This window comes from Falco punctatus (genome assembly GCF_963210335.1).
Source record: "Falco punctatus genome assembly, chromosome: 1".
Classification (NCBI taxonomy): domain Eukaryota; kingdom Metazoa; phylum Chordata; class Aves; order Falconiformes; family Falconidae; genus Falco; species Falco punctatus.
The window spans coordinates 62,766,606-62,790,029 of NC_137580.1; the positions used below are offsets into that span (position 1 = coordinate 62,766,606).

At 36.1% G+C, this 23,424-nt stretch overlaps 1 long non-coding RNA gene across 1 annotated transcript in view; it reads right to left on the bottom strand.

The window, feature by feature from the left end:
- Positions 1-22,946, bottom strand: part of LOC308060273 — a 31,024-nt gene extending 8,078 nt beyond the window's left edge. The window contains exon 1 of the long non-coding RNA XR_013926654.1: positions 422-22,946. This is a non-coding gene — a long non-coding RNA (uncharacterized lncRNA). The remainder of the gene's footprint in view (positions 1-421) is intronic.
- Between the last annotated feature and the right edge of the window lie 478 nt (positions 22,947-23,424).

Genomic DNA, 23,424 nt, shown 5'->3' on the forward strand with positions numbered 1-23,424 from the left:
GACAACATTTGGCCTACCTTTGGTCCCAGAGAGAAAGGGGGAGGTGGCAAGGAATTTTTTCCAGTTTTCATTTGCATTTTTTTCTGGGAACCAGAGTTTTTAATTTGATCCCTCTGCAGAATACTATGGCACTTCCCTTTACTCACCTTTGTGGTACGAGTCATAATTCTAGTGTAAGGGATGATCTCAGAGGCTAGTGCTGAACTATAATTTTGTATTGTCTAAGGATTGTTCCTCTATAGTGTACCTCAACAAGTGTCATTGCAGTCTTAATTCCATGCTTCCTGGACGAAGTCTAAACCACTTATTGTAAAATATTATGTTGTATTGTCCTAAAGCATTGGGAAGTTAAGCACAAATTGATATTCTAGTTTATGTTTTCAGTGAGAATATGTGCATAAACCACTTTTTGTCCTCTCACCATGTTCCTGAAGAATTAGAAAGTTTGCAGTTCTCTCTTCATAGTCTGGGCATTCATATGAATTTGCATCTTTTTCCTCTGTGTACTTCAATCTCTAGAGTTACCAAATGTTGCGGCACTTCTGAGCTGACATTTACCACTGGAGAAGAAACATAAAATAATGAAATATTTGTAAAAGAGGCAACGACAAAATAAATTAGGTCTCCTTGTAAACGTATATGTTTTCCTCTTCCTTACAGTATTCCCTTTTCTCTACTATATTTCCCCATATTATTCTACCTTTTCCTCCTCAAACACCTTAAATTTATTGTGGTCTCTGCAATTTCCCTTTTCACAGGCAGATCTCCTAAAGAATTAATGAACAATGTAATTCAGGATAGTTTCCTTTCACTAAAAGTGATATGTCACTACTGATATTTAATAGGGGTAGAAGTGTAAGTGGCAGTAACAGCATCTCACAATAATATGAAATGCTTAACTAAGCTTCTTAACGTTATAAAACTTAAGGAAATAGTATAAGGATGGGCAATTTAATTAAACATTTTCCTGTGATAACTTGAGTTATATGCCAAATCATCACAAAAACTACAGTTTCAAGTACATAAATCCTACAGAAATCATTAATTTTTAAAAATAATTCTTGCAATAAGTTTTATATGTATTTTAAAGAGCAATAAAACTAAAACCTGAGCCATACCAGGGTTTCCAAAATTTTGCTTTAGAATCTACTTTAAAGTAGTACAAAAACCCTGCAATATACCTAAGGCTGTATTCAGGTGAGAAGCTGGTGCTACTAACTGAAGTCTAGCATGGGGGATCTCCTGATTTAGGCTATGCATATGATTATTTTTTGTAGACAGGCACCTAAGATAAAGAACGGACCTGTAGTGTGGAACAAAAATGGAGCAAGGCGTCAAATTAGCTTTAAAATATATAGTACATATAGGGGTTACTTGCTGATCAATTAAAAATTGCTTAAAAGTCTGGCAAAAATATGCTAAGTTATCAGGGTAGTTCAGACTAATAGCAGATTAAACAACTGTCATGATTTTGTAGTAATATTTCATCTTTCATTTTAGATGTTGGGCCACATATTATAATAACTCATCTTTACACTGTGAGGATACAATACCTAAAGCATATTACGTGCAGACCTCCCTGAACAATTCTTAAGTAGCCATGTCAAAAGGTAATACTTTAAATGCTAAAGCAGATCCTCCATGGCTGTTCATTTTTACATTGTCTTATCTCTTTGATGAGGCGCTCTGGTGAACATCCAAAACCTACCATGCATAGGTACAGTGAAATGTCACTAGGCAAGGTATTTTGATTGAGTATTTTAAGGTCTGTTAAACTCTGCATATTGTACTTTCATGCTTCTCTAATTTTAAACACATTCCTTTGATGGGTCTTCCTATTCTTTCAGTGTCACAGCATTTATGTGCCTCTCAAAATCAAGCTTTGTTTAACTCCCTGTTCAGAAAGCTTTTCCATAAGAGAATTTAAAAATTAATTTTTTTCTAAGTCCGCAATAAGCTTGAGATTTGAATGACTATAACAACCTCTACTTTTTTATCACCTCTTTCACTTTTGTTTGTTTGTTTGCTTGTTTGTTTGGCATTTTATATATGTATATATATATGAACTGTATTGAGAAAATCCAAATTCAAGATTGCTTGTACTGGAGAAATAACATAATTTATTCTTTTCACAAGTTTTTTTCAAACCTGAACCATACCTAGTTGCCCAGCCTCATATGCTAGAGAAATTTATACCTCCATTTCCCATAGAATCTTTATGTAGATAAGCTTATCAACCAAAACCTGGACAAGAACCTTAGTATCCTTTCTGTGACTGATACAGTTTCTTCCATCTTGTCTTTTCTATCCTCTTTTGAGCATAATTGTGAAATGCGAACAGGAGATGAAGTATTGCAGCTTCTTCCCCTCTTTCAGTTCTTCCCCAGCCTTTGATCATTTCAAACTGTATTTTAAGACTTGACCCTTCCTCTGGTTGATACATTCCTTCCAACTCACAAAAGCCCCCATGACATCCCTGTATCTTAATTTTAGTTTTCCTCCTCCATTTCTAAAAACAATAAACAAAACAAGCAAACAAACAGACAAACAAAACTGCAAAAGACCAAGCTAATTGAAGTGCTGAGTTCCAAGGATAAGCTTGTTCTTTGACAAATTTGTAAGGTCAACATTTAAAAAACATCTCTTAAAACTAATGTAAGTTTGTGTGGTTGTTTTTTCTTTTAGTCATTTGCACCTGCAACTTTCCAAGCACAATTACTCCTGGATACAAACACTATAGTCTAACAACCAGGCTTGAAATGTAAGAGGCTTGCTGGGACCTGTTTGAAACGCTGGTACATAATAGCTTCTCCTTTCATAATGGTTGCTTTACTACTAAGTAGTTAACTCATTACTTTGTGAAGCACTTCAAGGTACTTAGAATGTGAGAGGTGCCCTACAAAAATAAATTACAATGTAGACTCTTATGATCTTTTCTTTCTTTTCTATTCTGTTTTAGTGTATCCACTTGATAATGAGCTGTCTGAGAATATCTTCATAATTTCAAAGCATTTTGTGGTGTGCACCACATTCTGCAAAGACATGGAATGCCCGTGGAAGTTGTAGTGTCATAACTCAGCAAAAAGTCATTGTGGAAGTGTATTAGATCTTTATATTAATTCTTTTGTTTGACTGATGCTGTACTTTCTATTACATCAGATGTTTTAAAAATGCTTTTGGGGTGGGGAACAAATTAATTCCTTGTACTTCAAATGCGTACAGTTATGCGATACTGATATAAAGCAAGATGAACTGATGCTTCTGCCAAAATAAATATTTGAATCATAAATGCTTCAGGTTATGCTCTGTTGCTTTTCCTTGAAAGGAAGACATGAATTTTATCAAATATAAATTTTCTTCTATTATCATTCTGTTCTACTTCAAGAAAATCTTCTTTTTTCCCTTCGATGTATGATTCATTTTCAAAAGCTTTAATGCATACTTTTATCAAGTGTGTATATGATGATAGAAAGCAAAACAGACTGCAAAAAGAATGGATTTGTGTATTGAAGTTCCAAAATATGAAAATGATAATTGCCTTCATTTAAAGGCAAATAGCTTATGTTCTGTCTCCCAGTCTTACAACTTATCCATGCCTTACGAACATAAATGATACACTTGTAGTCAGCAACAAGTTATTCAGCATTCTGCAGAAGCAAAAATTCTGTGTGAAATTCTGTTCTTTCCTGACGTATAACAGGTGAGGCAAAAGGACCATGACTTCTTTCTGGTCTTAAATCTCGTGTGTGTGTGTGTATATATACAGCCATATATATATCTGTTTAAATGTATATCTCATAAACTTTTGTCACTTTCCTCCTCAGCAAGCTAACCATTTTGGAAGATAAACTCTACTAATTTATGTGTCTGTATATCCCTGAATAGGGTAGAAAAAAGTAAAGTAGTGTCAAGAGGAGAATGTAGCAAAACATCTTCTCCCCACTGTCCCTAGACCTACACCACCCCTTCCAAACTGCTCGCTGTTCCAACAGCAGGAATTTGAGGATATGTATACTCGTTGGTAGAAATAAATGTCCAGGCATGCAAATGAGTATATGTTTTAATTCCTGACTGGCTCACATTACAGCTACAATGTTTACTGATGAAAGTAAAACCTAGAAAATTTTGTCTCCACAGTAATTACTAGTTTATAAGTAAGCATTCATGGAAGGTGGTTTTGTTTAACGTGCATTATTTTTTTAGAACTAAAGAAAGAAACTGTATAAGGTTTCTTCTCTTTTATCTTGGCTTTTACAAATAAAGTTTTAAGGTCTATTAGTAGAAGAATCAGCTTTTATGTAGAGGAGGTTCAGGTCACACTCACACCTGTATTTCTGTAACTGTGAAGGATAAAATTTACCCTTTTATCCTGTGTAATTTGTAGTCACAGATATTTCTATGGCAACTTCAGATATTTATATAAAAAAAAACAAATGAGAGATGCATAAAAGTTACGTTTACTTTTTCAAATAACTCTTACATTTACTTATATGTGGTAACTACCCAGAATATTTTGCTTACTGCATGTATACCAAAAAGAAGTGCAAAATTCAATAATACTTACTCTGTGAGCTCTTTTGCATAATAATTGTCTGGAAAAGTGTGGAAATCAGTCATCTTCCATTCTCTAAAATTTAAATTAATAATATATTTAATAGTTTCATTGAATAATTGATGGTTTGTACCTATGAATATGCTGTTCAGAATGTAATGTTCTTTGCACACTGAACATATTATTTCAGCTGTAGCACAGAAATAAAGTTAAATATTTTCTTGCTATTTTGGTCATTATTAAAGCATATATAACACTTCTTTTTCTTGAAATATAGTAACAGTTTTAGTATTTTTACACAATTACATTTGTTTCTGTCTTTTTTTAATATTGACTAAATAAATAGCTATAGTAAGTATGATAAAACAGAGAAAACAAATCACAGATACTTCAGATTAATTAATTTATTCTTCTTTCTTTCAGCCCTTGCATCTTATTGTCTATATTACAACAGAGAATACAGAAAAATATTGAACATGTTGCAAAAATCCAAGAAGCATTCTGGAAAAAAAAAAAAAACAACAACAAAAAAACCTATTCCTTTGTCAAGCCTAGATGGTATTAGCTAATAAAAGCATGCAACCATTTTAGCTGGTCACAAAAGAACTTAATTTTTATTATGAAGAGTACAAGTGGTTATGAGCTTCATTTTAAAAATTGAAAAGGCACAATTCACATACCAATAATCGGAAAAAACTGAAGATATTATTTTATATTGCTGTTATATTGTACAGGTTGAAAGTAATGAAGTCATGAGTCCTGCAAATGTGAATACATTTCTCAAGGCCACTGTATCCAGCATTGGCCTAACCTTATTCTGGCACTTGCCGGTATGTCAATTACTCCTTTTTTTCAGCCTGAGGTTTTCCCTTTTTAAGGGAAAGAAGCTGACCTGCAGCAGTCAAGAAAAGTGTTATTTTATGCAATCAAAGCCACAGGATTATTCCACGTTGTCTTGTGGTGAGCAGTACTTTGTAATAAGTCAATTATTTTATGTGGAAATGAACACTGCAAGTGGAACCCACAGAAGGATCTTAAACATTCTCTTTCAGTGAATTCATTAGGAGGTGGGACGGTAGTGATCATACTTTTAACTAGGAGTTTTCTCTTGCCTATTAATTTTCAAGGTAATACTAGAGAACCGTAAACATGTTCTAGAGCTTCATTCCAAATCAAATCACTCTAAATGAAAGCACCATTATTTTCTTTGCCTCAAAAGACCATAGCTTTAGAATAATGAATGACTCTGTAGATGCCTTTTTACCTGCTGCTACTTTGAGCTTTCAAGAAATTGGAAAGATTCATATATTAAGAGTCCAGCAATCACAATTAGACCAATATTCCAATTGTGACTGCAGCTATAAAAGATGACCTTTGTTAAAAAAAAAAAAAAAAAAAAATCAATAAAACTGAAGTAAAAACACTGCAAAAAAAAAGTATAAGAAAGGAAACAAAGTCAAGTTAACAGCAACAATATAATGAAATTGTTAAAATTTTCAGTTTAGAAAATTTAGGATTTGTCAGCTGAGGCTGAATATGGGACCTTGAATATCAGATCACAAGCCACTACCATATGACCCGGATGAGTGATACTTTCAGTTGTACAGCTTGGTTATTACTATTCTTTCTCTGTAGCCAGTAACAGTGATTATAATCTACTGATTATAAATAACCTTGTTAAAATTACACCTGAAGGAACAAAAGAATAGTTGCTTCATTGTCGAAAAGATAAAATCATTAGTAAAATATCCAAAGGAATAAAAAAGAATAGAGTAATAAGTCAGAAGCAATGTATCTGTCTCCTGATCTCTGTACATGGATTCCTTCCATCTAGTCTTCCAATTATTTCATGCAAGCCTTGAGGAAGAAAGTCAAACTTTTGTATATAATACTAATACTGCCCACCTAGTGTTTTATCTTATTGATACACTTTTATTTTGGTTTCTCAATAGATTGTTTGAGTTATGTAGAAGCTATATACTACAGATTCAGTTAATCACTTTATGGCTTGCATATGCAGTAGATGTTTTTTTCCTTGCATGCAGAGAGAATGGACAGAAATCCCTTTAGGCACTAAAATCAAAGAGAAAATCCATTCTGCTCCACAGGTAATTAGCCTGAAGAAAATCTCCCGAGTCTGGTTAACTGATCTGCAGGCTCTCTTTTTAGGTTAAACCATAGTGCTGTCATTCAGACAGTTTGCTCATCTAGCAAAAAATTAAGTAGGCATTGGAGGAAGGGAGCCAATAAAGAGAATTGGTGTTATTTCTGATTGTCATGTATCTAAACCACAATATAAGTTAATTATTAAGTTTGAAAAGTAAAGAAATTTAAGCAAACCCTACATTCTATGAAAAAGCAACATGTTCAAAGAAAAAAAATAAGTTTATATGCCTACGGTCAATGGATCTGATCTACAGCTGGGGGGACAGCTGAAATATGCTGTGTTGATTTGCTCTTCCAACTAGCTGTGGTTTGAAAAACTGACTTAAACCCGGTGGTTCACTCTAAAACACTTCATTTTCAAAAGCAACCCAGCCTGAAGAGGTGAACCACATCTCAGAATTTTATTGTTATGTTCTCCTTCCCCATCTCATTTATCGCTAGCGTTATCTCTCTGGAATCGTCTAGCTAGGTAGTGTTAGAGACGTGAATGTTATTCCAGATGGAAAGGGAAACTAATGGTGGGTTTAGATCATCCATTACGTTTACAGAAAATGTACAAATCTTGTTTCTTCGGATATAGGATTATCAAAACATGAATTATAGTCCTTTCCCTTACAGTTCCATCTGCCCTCACTTTCGAATGTGTGTTATTAGAGTCCTTGTCAGGATCATGCTCTTGGTGCTTTTTCACACTGCAGCTTGTGACTGTTTCCCACCTTCTCTCAGTTTCTCAGCTCTTCCCTGTTTCCACACAGCCAAATCTTTGCAGAAAAATAACTAACAGCAGTCATTGCTCAACCTGCTTTTGCGTTTTGTGGTGGAACTTCTGCTTAGTGTTGAGTAAAAGGACACTGTAATTTCTAGAAAGTTACCATTTCCTACAAATTCTTTAAAGGAACTGCAGTAATTATACTTTCTAGGTTAAATGACTTTTAAACTAAATTAGCAAACTAGGTGTGAGTGTTGTTATTTCTTTTATGTTTGGGTTTCACTGCTTTAATTTTTTGAAAGAAGCAAAAGACTAAGCTACAATCTGTATATAGTATTTCTTATTAAAAAAAAAAAACACCAACAAAAACAAAACACAAGAAAGTTTTGTGCCATCATGAATTAAAGAGTATCTCATTTTTCATTCTAAATAAAAAAAATCAATGTTTTTCTTAACTTTAAGAATGTAGATCATGAGCCTCAGCTTTCTTTAATACATTTGACCATATTTTCATCAAACATCTTGTTTTTATCAATAATCAGCTTGTATGATTATATATGGAAATTAAGTGAAAATGTTTCTTTATTAACCAATCTGCACTAAAATTACATATGAGCCTTCTTATAAGGTTTTATATATAAAAAAAAAATATTAAAAAACACTTCAGTCTCTAATTCTTATAAAAGGCCCCAAAGATTTCCTTGTTCACTTTCTAACTTGTCAGCAAAACATGTAAATTCTCACTGGATTGTAATTCATTACAAATATAAAACCTAATCTTCCAGTAGGTAATAATGAGGTCCATTCATGATGCATTTGGATTAGTTTTTGGATTTTGAATGGCTCCAACTGACATGAAGAAGTTCTTTTCAAGGGACTATGCTGATCGCTAAATACTTTCCTTTTCAAATCTTTTTATCTGTGAAAACCAAGACAATCTCCTTACATTCTGGCCCAAAATATGGGCCATGGAGTCTGCCTTCGCTGAAGAACCTTTACGACCCTGAATTACGTCACATCTGTTAATTATAAAAAGTGCCTTATATACATATTGTTTACATCAGTGCCATTAATTCGACCAGAACATTCCCTTTTTTTTTTTTTTTTTTTTTTTTACATATTTGATTTGAAATGGCTATAACCTCTGCTAAAACTGAACCATATTAAAAACAATTTCTTCCTGACTGCTTTAGCATTCATAAAACTCAAGGAAAGCTATTCTTACTATAAGCCTTTACTGAGGGAATAAAAATTTTAAATAAAGTCAATGCCAAACATGATTACAAGAAGCATGGGTCAATACGTCTTACCATTTTTATCTAATTTATGACTGCGTATTCTCTAAAAGCTTTGTTCTGTCATGAATTATTTTTACAGTGAACTTTCACTGTGGCTTTTGATAGTTTATGACCTTCTAAATACTGTGAAAGCATCATAAACAATGTGTCGTATAAACACATTGAAAATAACTGAGAAGGATCACCTACTTTATCATTCAGCCCCTGAGGCAGCTGGAAATTGTACAGACTGAAGAAAAAAGCTGGGAGTATGGAAACAAACGAATCTTCATCTATCTGCAGGAATGTCATTTTTCATAACCTTCATTACAAATCACTTCTGCATGGAATTCTGAAGGAAGGGCTCAGTACTGCCAAATATTTGTGGGGTTTTGTGACTAAGGAAAACAAATTATTAATCTTAATGAAACACCTGATAACTTTTTGAATCATAACCAAAAGAAAAGCACCTGCCATTTTACAAACCCATATCAAAACCTACGTGATTCAGACAATGAATCTGCTCTATTTGTCTGTTGGAGTGCCACACCAGAAGCTTCAAGGCCACACACAGCTGGATAAAACCTTAAAGATGTTTAGATGAATCAAGCCATAGCATGTGTCTAAAGAAGAAGAAGGAAATTCTGACATATTTGCCATTTACTGGGATGGGAACAGAATTGGGAGATGATGTTGCGCAAGTCCAGCCCTTCCATCTGGGCAAACACTCAGATGCTACAATTCATAGGACATTGTTCCATGTGCTAGATGAAACAAGAGATAATTTGCTTTCTACTAGTCTGTGCTCCACCTGAACCACAGGCTGTAGTTAAATGAGCACTTAATTTCTTGTGCTATACCTAAAGAGATTAACTGATTTATAATAAATACTTTGTTTGATTGGCTTGTTGTGAAGTCATTTGTTTGCCAGTTTGTAGAACAAATGCTAGACAAGTTGAGTGTAAGCAGAAGAATCTGGTTCAGAAAATTTTGGGGAACTGTAATATGGTAGCATCTTTTCATGATATTATAAGTCATATTTGTCAGTCTTCCTGGGTTTCCACTGATAAAATTTTTGTTTTCTAATTTGATTCTTCCTTGTGAACAACTGTACTTATTTAAAACATACACTCCTTCTCAAATTAATAACTTCAAAAATTTTTAGAGGACTTGGAATTTCACTGATTGTAAGGGCACTAGTACTCCTGTAACTTTGCTTCTGGCTCTATTTTTTTCTTGGTAAAGGTTTCTGACCACTGTTTTGCTTTTCATTCAGCCACTGAAAAATATTTTTAAAAGGGGATTTTAATACATTTCCTTAACAGGCTGCAGAAATGGGCTGACACTCTCAAGAAGTTCAATATCCAATGATATCCCTGAAATTCTGCAAAAGGAAATGCAAATTCCTGCACCTGGGGAGGAATAACCACAGGCACCAACACAGGATGAGGGCCAACAGACTGGAAAGCAGCTCTGCAAAGAGCCAGGGGGTCCCAATGGACAAGCTGAACATAAGCCAGCCACATGCCCTGGTGGCAGAGAAGGCCAACATATCCTGGGCTGCATTAGGAAGAACATCATTGCCTCGGGGTCAAGGGAGGTGGTTCTTTCCCTCTACTCAAATCTAGGGAGACACATCTGGATTCTGGCTCCTGCTCTGGCATTCTCAGTACCAGAAGGACATGGACATAGTGGAATGAGTCCAGCAAAGGGCCATGAAGATGGTTAAGGGATCTGTCATATGAGGAGAGGATGAGAGAGCTGGGACTGTTCATCCTGGAGAAGGCTCAGGGCAGGGCTTATCCTTGTTTATCTGATGGACAACAATCAAGAGGACAGAGCTAGGCTTTTCTCAGTGGTGTGAAGTGAAAGAACAAGAAACTGTTGGCACAATATGGAATATAGGAAATTAGGTCCGAACATAAGGAAGAATTAAGACTTTTCTTTTTTTTCCTCTGGGGACAGTTGAACAGTTGAACAGGTGTTCCAGTCTGGGAAGACCTGAGCCAAGGAAATTTTTTGTTATACCCAGAGTGAGAATAAGACACAAATGAGGTAAAATGCCACTAATCAAGGAAATTTATTGTGTGCTTATATAAACAAAACATTTGTGTGTTGTGGTAAGAAAATAGTGATAGGAAAGAGAGGGAAAGATAGGGAAAAAGGAAATCTAGCACAAGCAGTTGGGATACAGGTGCAAGAGCTAGTCACCACCATGGATCCAGAGATGTCCCGCTGGTTCATAGTCTCTGTATCAGTGATGGAGGTCTCTGAATTGGCACTTATTGTTTGGTTGCACAGTCATTTATAGGGTGGTCAGGGTGGTTATTTCCCAGACAGCAGCATGTACTGCATTTCTCCATGGGGCTTATGTGATTACTGCCTCAGGTAGGGGTGATCATCCATGTCTAGGCACATCCCACACAGCAGTGTGGCCTTTCCTTGACCCCAGCCGACAGCTGATGTTGGGCAGCTGTTGGCTCCTTATCTGTTCACAACTGTTAAGACTTCCAGAAGCTCTGCAAACAAGCTTTGAGACAGTCAGTTTGAGATATGGTCTCTCACAACAGATTGCCCAAAGAAATTGTGGAGTTTTTATCCTTAGAGGTATTAAAAATGCAATGGGACACAGCCATGGACAACCTGTCGTACCTGACCATCTTTTGAGTAGAGAGATCAGCTAGATCGTCTGGAGAGGCACCTTCCAACCTTGACCGCAATTCTGTGATCATACAAGAAGAGTGACTTTTGGCAGTATAAAACATTGTTGCTTTCTGCTATCTTAAGTAGTTAAGGCTTATATGAATACTTGATTACATACCAAGGAATGTGCTTTATTAATTAATACTATTAATTAAATCAGTAAACACCAGAACTATGCTAGACATGGCTTAATCACCTAGGCATGTTGTCTAGCTGTGTTTAATACCAAACAATTAGAATTGGATTAAATATTTTCTATTTCACTAAGTCCAGCCATTCCTCAGAAACACAACTTTTAAAAAGTATTTGCTGAGGAATCTTCATCTGAGAGGGCTAGAAAAAAGGAGAGCAGAAAGAAAAAATCAAGAGGGATGACTAGACTTGCTTACAACAGGAAAAAAATCAAATACAGAAACACACAGAAAGAGAGACAACATAGTTAGTGGTCTGTGGAGAAGATGACCAACAGGAACAGTCTGGTTTGGTGTGATTTTTTTGGATGAAACAATGTTCTCACACAAGCAGAAACTTTTGTCTCAACATGCAAGCTTCTTACCCACCAAACTAGAACAAATGTTTGTTTCTCTCCTTTGTTATATATCAGTTTTCATAAAATTCCAGAAGACATGTTTGAATTCCAGTACACAATTAAAGAAATTTCAGCACTGCTGCATTCATAATCTTGCCGTCTTAATCACTTCAGATTTGCCAGTAATTCATTTTTGAAAGTAAGTAAAAATAAGTTTAAAAAATAATAATAAGACTTTTATGTGATCTTTATTTATAAACTTGCATATAAAGAAGCTTTGGGCCAACACCTCTAAGCCATGAATATAAGCAAGTAAAGGCATGATTCCTAGGTCAGAATAGTATGCAAAAAGCAGTTTGAGGGCATATATGCCTATTTACATAATTATATTTGAGTTAGACTGAGATAGTCATTCTGTAATTATACATATAGAAGAAATGTTTGCGGCGGAATAGCAAAAACCTATGTTGTGTATCCAATACGGAGGTTGTTATGATAATAACTTAATGGAATAATAGATATAATGTCAAGCTCTTACATATTGCCTTTTGTCACTAGATATCAAAGTAACTTACAAGAAGGCTGAGTTATTTTTCCTTTTTATTCAATAATCTACTGCTGATGTTAAGGAAAAAAATGCCAAGAGATCTCCGAACCTGAACTGGATGCAGGCAAATCTGGACAATCCTCCAGTGTTAAGACTGTTTTCAAATGTCAGCTAGTACAGCTGCATGAGGTTTACTGAACTACATGGACCTACTGGGTCTCCATCAACTTCTACTCCCATGCACAAGGCAGGATGTGCTGTGCAGTTGGTAAGTGGGTGCTCCAAGTGCAGTGCTCCATGCACTACCACAGCACATAACTGATGTTGTCCTCTTGCTGTTACGCAACAACAAAATAAGCTAAATTCTTTCATAATGAGCATAAATATCAGTGAAATCTGAAAAAGATGGTGTGTCCTCTAAGCAAAGCACTAGATGCAGAGACTTTTCTTCTGACACTATGAAACAACCCTCTCTAGGATTTGGATCTCTCCAGTTTATCAGTGTTGATGAAACAGAGTTAATTAAAACATGTTTCATCACTGCACAGATTACTTATCTGGAGAAGAACAGATTCATTCTCTAATGGCAAATTGCTTCATTTGTGATTCTCCAAGTTCTATTTAAATTTGCAGGCCCAAATTTAAAGTAATCTCTGAATTGTAATGGTATATTTTTTTCACATCTTTACAGAATAATTTATTGCCACAGCATCTTTTTGCATGCAAAAGTATAAATGGATTCAAACAGGCTGATTGTTGGTACTAAATGCAGTGATATGGAAGCAGCCATTTGAGTCCAGAAGGCTCTGCCCCACTTACTGCCAGGAAACAAGAAAGTAAAAAAGGACACAGCATATTTTAGAGCTACCCTGTCTCTTGCAGTCTGTTCCTATAACTGACCACTGTCTAAAGAAGTATTACGGGTCTGATCCAGCACAGATGTTCTTATGTTATCTCGGAAAAAAATGACATTACCTGTCCTTTTCTTTTTTTCCCCCCAGCTTCATGCAGTCAGACTTCTGACTGAGGCAGTTTACCACAGGGCTTGCAGCCAATGTTCTGGATGTAACAGGCTGTAACATCTACTCTGTTTATGAAACCCAACCTTGTTTAGCCTACAATTCACAAAGTGAATTCTAAATTTTAACAAAGTTAAGAAGACAGTATACACTATCTAATTAGGAGGGAGGGATTTTTTTAATTATTCATTCCTGCCAACTCTGTTTTGTTCCTTCAATTACAAAATTCCTCCCTCCTGGAGAACTGGAATTCCCCTCATTTAGAAAGGTACTTTCAAGAACACCAAAAACAAAAAAAAAAAATTACTTGCTTTTGAGGTGTGCAATAGCAAATGCCAGATGTAAATCTATGCATTTTGTCTAGTACGTGACTGATTAATGAAATACGTCCTTATATTTTATTAAAGTAATCAAGCAGAAACCCTGAAACTGAACCTTTGCATTTCAAAAGATCATAACAGTCTTTGAACTCAGGAGAAACAAGTAATGCTAGTGGTGGTGTATCCACACTCATGATGGTCTGAGGATACAGGCAAGGCAAGGTTTGGAGGTAAAGGTAATTTTTGAAAAGATGAACTATTATAATTGGAGAAAAATAAAATAAGCTGTCTTTCCCACAAATATTCTGTTAGCCATTATTTGGAATATATTACTGAAGGTTTAATTGGCGTGGAAAGACAGGATTTTTGGAATTTCAGCATTTCTAAACTAGCTGCTCTACTATGATACTTCCTGTTGCAAGAAGGGTGAAGATATCTACATGCAGAAAAATTAGAATATAGCATAATATTAAAAAATGTTAGTGTAGTGCAAGCATAATATTAAAAAATGTTAGTGTAGTGCAACCTTGGAAAAACTTCCCAAAATTTATAAAATCTAAGAAGAATTTAATTTATTTATTTTTTTTTTAATTATAGAAGATACTTTCTGTGAACAGTTCCCTGCTTTAGGAATTAGCTATTATAGGATCTTAGAATCACAGGATAAACCACTTCAAAAGGGACCTCAGGTCTCTAATCCAGCCTCCTGCTTCAGATGGGGTCAGCTATGAGATCAGAATGGGTTGCTTAGGGCTTTAACCTGCCAGGTCTTCAAAACCTCTGAGGATGGGGATTGCATAACTATCTGGGCAACCTTTTCAGCTGCCTGTCTCATAACACAAAAAGGTGTTCCTTATAACCAATGTGAATCCTGTTTCAGTATTCATTGTCTCTTGTCCTCCCACTATACAATATTGTGAAGAGCCTTACTCTGTCTTCCTGATAATCTCCTCATAGGCATGGGCAGGCTCTGCTATGTTCCCCCCTGAAATCTTCTCTTGTCCAGGCTGGACAAGCCTTAAGACCAATGAGATTTTTACCTTAGATTTTTATGAATAGTCATATCACTGGGCAGTGTTTTTTTCTGGAAAATAAGTCGCTTGCTTGCATATGCTGCCATTTAAAACATTGTAGCCAGAGTATGGGACAAGATGTCAGACTGTCTAAAATTTAAGACGAACAAATGGGTAGGTTGCATCATAATCATTCTTTGGTATACCAGCTGACAAGATTACCTGTTTTTACGTAAGCCTCATATTTATCTAGGTTTTTTATCTACTTGTGTCTAGGTCTTATGGTCTCCTAACAGTTTCACTGTCCTTAAAACTCTTTAAATGTCCCAGTAAATGAAAATGGGAAAATCTGATTTACCTATACCATAGCATATGGGCAAAATTTTGGATGGTGCACTGAAGGTTAAAGAGGGAATTATCTAAGTAAAGGTGTTGGATGAAAGCATAATAAAATTAATAGTGTCACAAGGGTACAACTGAAGTCTGGTTTTGGCATTATAATGCCTCACCTCAGTGCATGGAGCATGTTGCTAGTAAATCAGTTCTGTCTAGAAGACAAATTAGTTTCCTATCCCTGAAATGAGCTAGAAGGAAAAAAAGGCAGAAAAGAGAGAGAAATAAATTAATGTTGCTCCAACTTTTACTAGATTCAAAATATATTTTTCATTCTTTATCATTATTATTCCCATTAAAAGCAATTATAACACATTCTATTGCCATTTCATGGCATATTGCCAAGCTCCGGCATTTTCATTACCATGGTAAATTGCCAGATACCTAGAAACAGTAATGTGAAAACTGAGGAAAGGAGATGATGAGATATTTGCATTTCAGCTGTTTAAAAACATGCAAAGTGACAGTGATGTATGTTTTGAAATTTACAAAGTACCTTTGGAAAAAGCAACTCATTTCCATTTTAAAGGTATCATCCAAGCAAGTAGCATCATTACTGTGTTATACTTGGCGGGAGGAGGGGGGGGGGACGGGCAGGGAGTGAAATCAGATGGTTCTTTAAGTTCTCACTATGCTTTCCTCTGACCTTTTCCCTATTCTGATTTTGAAAGGAATTCCTTTCCCATTGTGGCAAATTAATGGCAATAACTTTGACACTTTATGCTATATTAAGTGCATGCTGCTTCTTGCTAGATTTCACAAACTTATTATTTAATCTGTCGTTAAACACAGGTACAACTTCCTGTTCTGAACAACTAAAATCCAAACAGAAGCAATGAGAATTGACCCAGTAACACAAAAAATAGGTCAATTTTTTAACCTATAATGTATTTGAAAGCTGTTGTTCAAAATGTTCACAATGTTGTTATGCAATTTGCATTAGAAGTTACTTTTCAAGTTCAACTAGTATCTTATTCTATATAAGAATATAAAACTTTTCTATGATCTATCTTACAAGTACAGAAGTTAATGAATGGTCACATTCCTTCTGAGATAAAATCCATCTCCAGAAGAAATAAGGAAATGTCATATACTCTAATAAAAAACAAAAATCCTGTCTGTTTAAGAACCAAAAATGTTTATTGTTTTTCACTCTGAGGACTGATCTGTTTGTCTGAAAACACTTCATGAGTTTCTCAAATATATTTGTATTCAAATCACAGTTTGTGACTTCTATGCATATTCTATGTGAATAACATGTACAAATTTAATTTCTGAATTTCATATAAACTAAACCCTGGATTAAATTGGCTTTAAAATTATAAAAAGAAAATCCAAACAACTAACTTTTAAAATATTACATAACATTATTTATCTTTTCCAGTTGTCTAAACACTGCATTTTCTCCCTCTTTTCTCCTACTCCCCTACCCTGCTTGGAACTGGATTTGGGAGATTCAGTTATCTCTCTTTATATGCTTTCTCTGCTAGCATTCTTCTTCTTCCAGCATTAACCAGGACTACCCTTTAGGATCCTATGGCTGGGAGACAGTGCTCCTACCTCATCATTAAGTTGTTTCTGATCTTTTCAAGGAAGCTCCTTAGTGACAGTAGGCTGGACCGGACCAAAGCAAGAACTCTCTGTATGTGCTACATACTGAACCGGAGTATGAGGATTCTTTCCAGAAAGCTGCAAAACCGGTAGGAAAACCTCTCACAGTCTGACAGTCCTTTCTTTTATTTAGAATACATACAGAGCAAACAAAGCCCTTCTCTTCACCGTCCCTGTTCCATATCACTTTATTTTCGGCATTACAGTCCCTACAAATGCAGCATTTACCTTTCACTCCAGACTAGCAGAATCGCAAGACCCAGTCCTACAGGTACTGCTCAGGGAGAACATCTGCACTAAGTGGAAACAATGTCATTCTAATTTTCTATTTTTGAATACAAATACCAAAATATCCCCAGGGTTTGTCATCTTTGAAAACAAATGTATATTAATTCTTAGGGAAATAATGTCAACAAAAATTATTTATAGATAGCTAGAATTAAGCTTTGGCTTCAGTACAACTAAAGTACTCATTTAGTACCTCTTTAGAGCAGCTAATTATTGATAACAAAACAGCAAAATAATGTGGTCTTATTTCCCCAGTTGGAAATACAATTACAACTCACATTCCTTTTAAGTTCTTCAGAATCAAATCAGGATTAGTAGTACTAACCAATTATTATAAATTAAAAGATTAAAATATTTCCATTGGAGATCATGCAGACTTTCATGTTTCAGAAATTATTACATTTTATTGTGTGTTATTCATTTATTTCACTGTATGGTACTGTACCATACACCCATCTATAACTCCAGACATCACTTCTCATAAGGATTGAAGTGCTCTCCTAATTTGGTATCATTTAACTTCTATTCCTGAAAGAAGGGAAAAACTGGAAGGGGCTTACTATGGAAGAGAATAACATTTTAACCCATGAATTCATTAAGAGTTCAGATTAATCCAGAAGACATTATTCTCCAGGAAAATGGTCCATTTCCTAAAAATCTTGAAGAAGCAATTTACTTTTATAACTCGGTAGAGACATTGCTCATTAAAATAAGTATTGCTTTGTTAAGATATGTGGAACTGAAGAGGAAAAGGGATCAGTAATGTACAGACAAGTATATAAAAGTGGCAGGAGTGACAAGTCTGGAAATACTAAAGGACTTGAATATCCTATTTAAAGGGAAATTCTGTTTTGCAAAAAAAGGCCTTGGAAGCCCCAGAGGACAACAAATTGAACATGAGCCAGTGATGTGCCCTTGTAGCAAAACACGCCAACGGCATCCTGGGTTGCATTAGGAAGACCAGCAGCAGCAGGTCAGGGGAGGTGATTCTTCCCCTCTGCTCAACATCAGTGAGACACATCTGGAGTGCTAGGTCCCATTCTGGGATACCCAGTAAAAGAAGGACATGGACTTACTGAAACAAGTCCAGCAAAGGGCCATGAAGATGGTTAAGGGATAGAAGCATCTGCCATAAGAGAATGAGAGAGCTGGGGCTGTTTAGTCTGGAGAAGAGAGGACTCAGGTGGGATCCTAATCGTGTGTATGAATATCTGATAGGAGACAGTAAAGAAGGCAAGAGTCAGTCTTTCCTCTGTGGTACCCAGTGAAAGGACAAGAAGCAATAGGCACAACTGGAATACAAGAAAGTCCGTTTATACATTAAGAAAAACTCTTTTTTGAAATGAATTTTGGATTCTTAGTTCCACAGTTGCATACATCTAACAGGAGAGATGGGATATTTTCCCCTCTTCTGTCTAACAACTCATTCTTTAGGAAGCTCAGAAGCAGGATCTAAAGCCCTTTAAAGCTGTAGATGACATACAATTTTTCACTTAGGATAGTTCTTTAATGATCAAACCAATAAAAAGTGGGGAATTGGGCATAGAAACTTGTCAAGAAATAAAGATGGCCTTCAGCGTGATGTAGAAAATTTTTTGGCACAATCATTGGCAGCAGTCACTTAGGATCATTTTACTAAAATAAAGTGGCTACAGTTTTTGACACACAAAACTTTGTGTGTAGCTGCGGGGGGTGGAGGGGTGAGGGTGGGGCGGGGCGAGGTTCTGGATCCTTGTACAGGATACTAAATACTTGAATGCTGAGTCACCATTTGAGAGATTTTCGGCTCTGGCCCAGCTCAGTAATTACTTGGTCCAACAATTTTCATTTTGCTTTGTTTTGTCTCCTAAAGAACTTTTTAAGATCTTTTTTTAGCAGTTTTAATACTAAGGTCTTCAATATCCATCCCAACTACTTTATACCATCTTGCTGTTTGATTTTTCAGATTTCATATTTGTTCTGTGTTTATATTTATTGTTTTGGCAACTACTTTCAACCATGTATATAACATCTGTTTTTATCTTTGGATCATTCATCTTAATTTTACTTTGACTTGGCTTCCATCCAGCTACAGTTGTCAGGGGTAATACAAATCCCACCTCAGTAATTCTACAGGATTTAGGGTTCTCCCACAAATATTCTATAGACTTAAGTGGATTTGTTTCCTTCATCCTCTCTACATCTTCTTCTTTCTCAGCTTTAGATCAAATTTGGAGAATGGAGAAAAGTATATTAGATATATATGGCTCGCTATGGTCCCTGAGCCTCAACAATCTCATTTTCCTACCAGTTGTTCATCAGTTTCTTCTGTACTAGCTCGTTTGACTGTTAAAGAGGATCTGCTACCTGCTTCAAGTCTTTCTCACTAAAACAGGACTGTGAACAGCACTCGGTTTATGCAAGACACAAAATACCAGAATTCTTTGGTTTATGTAGAAGTTTTCTGCTGTTATTTGCAATTAGGTCTTAAAAGCTGTAATGAAACAGTGTCTTTATTTAACATCGTTTCTACCTCGGCAAATGACTGGTTGCATTCAGATTTTATTTTTCAATTTATAAAGGCATTAGGAGTTACTATTAGAAAGCATTGAAAATTTGGTATTGAAAATCACATAGAAGGTAAAGGTTGGTTTGAAGAAAAAAAACCAATAGAAACACAGTTTAATGTATGAAACTACTGTACTCACCCTTTTCAGAATAAAATTAATCTTTCAGAACCTTGTTTTTATTTGTATTATATATATCAAAATTTTAATGAAAGATTTCAATTTTACAAAAGTGCTGCCAACTGAATGGTTTGCTTCTAAAATCTGTAAACGAATTCTTTGTCCCATTTCAGAACAAAAATGTGGATCTTATGGAATACTCTATACAATGAAAAGAAATTGCCTTTATTTATAGATGCTGGTCACTATCTGGAAAGTTCATATTCATGTCAGTCCTTGTCTTACTATCTTTTCTATGTTAGTTTTTATATTAAAAAATAAAACTATTTGATTAAGTGTACTCTAGAAATTAATGAATTAATCTGATCCTGTATTGCTGTACAGTTTGCACTGCGATTTACACATTCTGTGGTAAAATTTATCTTTATTTCATTGCTGGCATTCAGCTTCTTTGTGAACCTACTTTGCAATACATTTAGAGACAAATACAGAATAGAACAATTCTTGTCAGTCATTTGCATTTTTTAAATTCCATGTCTTATAACGGAGGCTCTGCATGCCTGAGCACACCATCAACTGTTCTCATTGCTAAGTAAAAAAGAATTTGAACATGTCTGAAGTCCTACTGAATTCACCTGTTCCATTTTGCTTTACAAGGGCAGTTAAGATTGCCAATGTCATAAATAAAATGCACACAAAAGCATTTAAGTGGTTTCTTGATTTCAGCCAACAATAATTTTTAATCATTTGAAGATTCCCTTAGTTTACAATATTCCATCTGCTAATTTTTCAGGTGTACATGAAATGCTATGTAAAATATTTATCAACTTACTAACATCTAATTTCTAATAAGATGAGTATTCCTAAAGGTTATGCTTTCTTTAAAATACTTTCTCCATTACATTAGAGGTTTTTGTTTACATTTCCAAGGGACTGTATTGACAATTTCAAATTATCCTATATTTGACAAATATAATTTCAAGCACCTTTCCAAGTTTTCTGCCAAGTTTTCTTGTAGAGTTACTGATAGAAATGGCTTCCTGGAGTTTGTGATATGGGGGGGTTTAACCTTGTTTTGATACCTGTTGAGCATATGACACCCAGGAATGCTGGTATAGAGCATTTATTCATTAAACTCAAGAGTTTGGCATGTTTTCCCCCATAATATTTCCCCAAAACATGCCATTTTGAAGAAAAACCTGTGAAAATTCCCTGTGCATGAGCTAGCATGAGAAATCCCTAATATTTTTATTAAAGAGATCTACTGGTCCCTGGTAACTTCTGACAGCAGAAACTTTAGTATGCTTCATGCCTAAAATATCTCAAGGGGAAATCAAAATTAATTCAGTTAATTTTGATTATAGAACCATAAAATGGTTTGGGTTGGAAGGGACATTAAAGATCATCTAGTTCCAACCCCTCTGCAACAGGCAGTGATGCCTTCCACTAGACCAGGTTGCTCAAAGCCCCATCCAACCTGGCCTTGAACACTTCCAGAGATGGGGCATCCACAGCTTCTCTGGACAACCTGTTCCAGTGCCTCACCCCTTCACAATGACTAATTTCTTCCTTATATCTAACCTCACTCTACCCTCTTTCAATTTAAAGCCCTTACCTCTTGTCCTGTCACTACATACCTTCATAAAAAGTCTCTCTGCAGCTTTCTTGTAGGCCCCCTTTAGGCACTGGAAAGCTGCAATAAGGTCTCCCAGGAGCCTTCTCTTCTACAGGCTGAACAACCCCAATTCTCTCAGCCCGTCTTCACAGGAGAGGTGCTCCAGCCCCCTGATCATCTTCGTGGCCCTCCTCTGGACTTGTTCCAACAGGTCCATCTCCTTCTTATGTTGGGGGCCTCAGAGCTGAAGGCAGCACTCCAGGTGGGGTCTCACAAGAGTGGAGGGGGAGAATCACCTGCTGGGCATGCTTCTTTTGATGCACCCCAGGATACGGCTGGCTTTCTGGGCTGCAAGTGCACATTGCTGGGTCATGTCATTACCTAAGTGTCTCTTCGAATAAGAAATGGATCAGTCCCTCTGCAGATGTAGCAGATCATAAATTAATTATTCAGTATCAAAATTCATGTGACAATTGGCTTCTGTTATGCAATATGCATAATTCATAAAACATCTGTTCTGTGTTTTTATATTTAAGAGGTACAAAGTGCAAAGGTAGAAAGCGTTAAGTGGGTATATAGGAATGTTTTATTTCATATCACTTCTTCTCCCACCCTGTTCAATAAGGATTAAGGAAACAGCCATGTAAAAATTTATCCTATATATGTATTTTTTGATTGGTTTGCCATGAAAATTTACTAGCTGATAATTCATTTTTTGATCATAGCCTCAACAAATTATTCAAGGATGGACACCATGGGTCCATTTAGCAGCAAACAAAATGCAAAATATCCATTAATCATATCATATATATTTTTTTTATATGTATAAAGTTGTAAGTATAATTTTCTTTGTTACGTGTGTGTCTGCAGTTAAGTATATGTGCAGGCATATATATGTATGTTTATGTATATGTATAGATACTTTGACATTACAGTGAAAATCAGGAGTAATTTCCTCTGGACATTCTTTTTCTCTTGGTCTAACTAGTGCTTAAAGATACCCTAGCTGTAAGTCTTCAGGACCAAGAAAAACTGCCTGATATTCAGAACATCCCAGTTGAGGGTGTTTTATTAAATTGCACAATAAGCAAAAAGAACATGGTCTCTGATCTCATAACTACTATTCAATGAGAAATAGTATTCATGTAGTTGTTTAACCCTTCCTGAATGTGAGGTGCCCACCAAAACTGCTCTATCACTCCCCTCCTCAACTGGACAGGGGAGAGAAAAGTATAATGAAAGTCTCATGGGTTAAGATAAGGACAAGGGAGATGACTTCAGCAATTAATGTCACAAGCAAAGCAGACTCAGATTGGGAAAAATAGCTTAATTTTTTACCATTCAAATCAGAAAAAACACCTTCCATCCCTTCTTTCTGGGCTTAATTTAGTTCCTGATTTCCCTACCTCCTCCCCTGAGTGGTGCAGGAGGATGGGAATGGGGTTACAGTCAATAATTCATCACATCTCTGCCACTCCTTCCTCCTGACACTCTTCCCCTGCTCCAGCATGGGGTCCCTCCCACAGGAGACAGTTCTCCATGAAGGCTGCTGTTCTACATGAACTGCTCCAGTGTGGGTCCTTCCCACGGGGTGCAGCCCTTCAGGAATGGACTGCTCCAGCAAGGGTACCCCACAGGGTTACAAGTTCTGCCAGCAAATCTGCTCTAGTGCAGGCTTCCCACGGGTCACAGCCTCCTTCAGGCATCCACCTGATCCATCATGGGGTCCTCCACAGGCTGCAGGTGGATATCTGCTCCACTGTTAACCTCCATGGGATGCAGATGGATATCTGTTCCACCATTAACCTCCACAGCAGGGGCACAGCCTGCCTCACCATGGTCTTCACCACGGGCTGCCAGGGAACCTCTGCTCTGACACCTGGAGCACCTCCTGCCCCTCCTTCCTCACTGACCTTGGTGTCTGTAGATTTGTGGCTCTCACATACTCTTACTCCTTTCTCCTGCTGGTGCAGATTTTTTGAATTTTTTTTCCTTCTTAACATGCTATCACAGATG